The 3,778-nt window shown below is 36.8% G+C and overlaps 1 non-coding gene across 1 annotated transcript; it reads right to left on the bottom strand.

The window, feature by feature from the left end:
* Nucleotides 1–3,711: 3,711 nt before the first annotated feature.
* Nucleotides 3,712–3,778, bottom strand: Smp_tRNA_01226_Gln_TTG.1.1. The gene has a single exon. It is a non-coding gene (tRNA).

Below are 3,778 nucleotides of genomic sequence, written 5' to 3'. Positions count from 1 at the left end.
AAGGTAATATTAAAAGCCATTAAACTCAGTAGAATTCTATTTTAATAGAAATTCTTAACTCCTTCATAATTGAATCAGTTTATTAATAATAGTTAAAGTCAAACACTCACTAACTATTCTTTCTCGTCAGCTATTTAGCAAAATGCTTCATCACAATTGATTTACTGTAACTAAATAATAAGTCTGTTTATCACTATTATCCCTGTTAACGGAAATCAAAAAGGCGAAAGGAGGACAAACGCGTTCTTATCTGAATCAGACATTTTGAATACATGAGATAACATGGACCTGAGGTATTTGATGTTTTTCTCACGATATTGTTAGTAAAAAAAACATGCTATGTAAATGTTGATATTGCTTTTTTGATGTCTTGTCAGCCAGTCAGGAAATTATATGCAGCGTAGAACCTGAAACATATTTGCACCGACCCCAGTACATAATAAATGCTATTATAATCAACGAAATACAAAGCTGGGAGACGAGGGTTCGAAACCCACAAGAGGAATAAAACTCTAGAGGATTACAGCCGCACCTTGGATAAAAGTATCAAATAGCCGTAGACCTGCATCCAATGTTTCCTGTCGACTGTCTCAAACCACCATCTAAAACAGTGCACGCAACGTTGAGTCACTTAAAAACAAGATGCCTCATTGCAGCTTGGTGGTTAGAACTTGATCCACAGTAATATACGACCAGAAAAAAAAACATGACACTGATCAATAACCAGAGATCGATAAATCGCAAACACCTGTCTTATAAGAGGCAAGTCACAGTCCAAATAGCTCAGTCATAACAATTTAGATTGCGAAATAGGACGGTATGGTTTCGCATATGTTGTGTTGGATGGTCGTCCGAGTCTGATACTAATATATACGCTTGGAATATGTGAGCTGAATCTTGAACGAAAAAAACCTGTGAATAAGAAGCTTTCAGTAGCTAGGCCAGATAGAAATAAATGAACAAATCCACTTATTATTATATACATTATTCATCAAGATTTTCTTTACGTACCCAAGAGGAACAGGAATACGCTGTCAACTGAAAATCCGCCTTAATTTTTAAAGGAAGAAACATATATTTTCAAGACTGAATCTGTGTATACATTTCGATCCGGCCTAGCTAACAGAATCTCGAAGTCGGCATCGAACCGCTCTTTTCTGCTATGATAAGTGCCAGTTGATACGAAACCTAGAACGAGTTTCCGGTCAGCTAGCTCAAACCACTTGAGATATAATACTATTAATAATATAATTCAGTTAATTGATAATTAGAGAAGTTTAATTCATAAACTAGGTAATCTCATATGTTTATTGGTTTATACTGTAGATAAACAGTATATTCCCACCACATTTATTCTTTAAGGTTTCAAAATCACTCCACCTGTAGCCCTACTAAGGTTACTACTTTATTTATTTATTTATTTAAACACATAAATATTGGTACAAAGAAGCACCAGATACGTATGCGCCGCACAAATCTCATTTGATTTGTGTGAGGGCTGTGATACTGTCCAGGTACCCAGACCGAAGTAGGTGGTTTTCTTAGGAGGCCAGACCCAAAGCATTTAACCTAAAGATCTAAACTACAAGGAAGTGAAGCATCGTAAGGAGATGCAGTCACATGGTAGCCGATGACCAACGATTGATTCATACGCCATATGTTCCCTCAGGATACTGGAGCCCATGTGCACCATTGGTTTGAAATCAGGGTTTTCCAACTCCCCTAGATGGACTTCCCGTGTCCACCAGCCCAGTTAAAGCGCCAGATATTCACTTTACGTCCTCTCAATTTCGTAAACAACAGTAATGCCACGAGAAGGCAGTGAGTAGGAATTTCACGGAAGAGGCTATATACGAGTGGCCATGTGAGAGCATTTCGAGAGGGAGAACGGACTGCCAGTTCAAAAGCCTGGATAAAGGAATAAAGCTAGTCATATTGGGTCATAAACCCCATCATCCTTTAGAAAATAACCTTGCTAACAAAAAAGCGCTAATCATTATTTTTTTGTCTCTGAAGGATAATTTGTATACAACAAACATCAAATAGATATTAATCTGGATAGAATGAATAAATCAAATAACATTTGTTTTCCCTATATTTCACGTTATTAAGTGTTCAGTTTATCCAGCGTGATCTTTGCCATTGACCAGAAAATATTACCCCTTATAATAGATTTGATCGATTTAATAATAGTTGAATGAATTGGAATTTGATTGAGATAGAATTAACTTAAAACTTAGTTGTAAGAAATTACAACTGTTACCTAATTCCTGAGAAGGTAAGTGCTATATTTGAAGAGATTACGAGACCGCCTAAATCGGTGAAGTCAACGAAGGATCAGCAACATAACGATAATACAAGCTAAACTATTTCGATGAGTCCCACACCTGCTAACTAGAGGGATAAAAACAGGTTCACATGAAGGAATGGTATATTCTACAAGCACGAACAGCAATAAGTATACAACTCAAGTGTATATATATAGCATAAAAAAGTTATTCGGAAACGTCACAAAACTGTATTAAAAACGGAGATGAACCAATGATATGTAGGGTCTTTTCAAGTCGAAAATATATTCTAAAAGTAAAAACGGGTAACCCCGCTTGTAGCTCCTCCGTGGGCTACTACCCATCCCAAGCCCAGATAAAGGAGGAGGGTTGGGCATGGGGTTAGCGACACCATCCTGTAGAAAACTTAATCGCTAAAAAACGCTAACCAGGAAAAGCAAGTAAAAAATGGGTGCTTTTGGTGCGCAAACGAGGAATCCGAATTACTGATACTATTACTAATCAACATTAAACACGAAAACAAGCGTTTTAGTCTACTTATATTCAAATTCAGTATATATAAAGAATTTGAAACAACAACAATTCATGACAGAACTAACCTCTTTTTGTACGACGTTCTTTTTCAATATCTTTCATTAACATATCAAGCAATGTTAATATTGACGATTTAGTTAAATAGTGTTGAATTATTAAACGTAAGTTAACTGATGATGATGATGATGATGATGATGATGATGATGATGATGATGGTGGTATTGACGACGATAATGTTGACGATGAACTGATGAATTCTATATGAGTGTTTTTTTTGCCTTTAAAAGGGAAAAGAGGCTATTAAATTACAACATATTAAACAAATGTATATACAATGGGTGAATGAATGAAAAATCATATTTTTTTTAAGCTGCAATGCTAATTTCCAGTTGTGAACAAGAAGATAGCTAGTGTTATTTATTAGGAGTATGAGAGTGGTTATCACTCCCTCGCAGCCGAATACACACGACCTTGCTGTGAAATATTAGTAATGTATTAGTTCCGTGCTGTGAAAAGCCTAACTGTTGGAAACTGAAATGCATGGGGTAAGGTATGGCGATTTTAGGGTTGATCATATGTTATCTCCTCTCTCAATTGTGAGGACATAGTATCGATACAGATGCTAAGGAAGAAACCTTACTGCCGCCACACTTCAGTACAGTAAGAAGTACAACTTTACCCTCAGAATATGAATTTGTTACTTTCTACAATTGAGCTGGCTAGCATAGTAGGACCTAAAGAAATAACTGTTTCAACAAAAATAGTTCGACTTGTCAGGACAAAGTTCGGTTGGCAAAGATGGATAGTGGCTAGCAGTGGAATCCAGGACGCGCGTTTCGTCCTATTTGGGACTCGTCGGCCGGATGTACCTGCATCTCAGAGTTGATGTTCATTTTGGGACTCGAACCCAGTACCTTTCGCTTCAAACGCCATCACGTTATCCACTCGGCTACTGA

This window comes from Schistosoma mansoni, chromosome 7 (genome assembly GCF_000237925.1).
Source record: "Schistosoma mansoni strain Puerto Rico chromosome 7, complete genome".
Lineage (NCBI taxonomy): Eukaryota > Metazoa > Platyhelminthes > Trematoda > Strigeidida > Schistosomatidae > Schistosoma > Schistosoma mansoni.
This window is presented reverse-complemented; position numbering and strand designations above follow the sequence as displayed.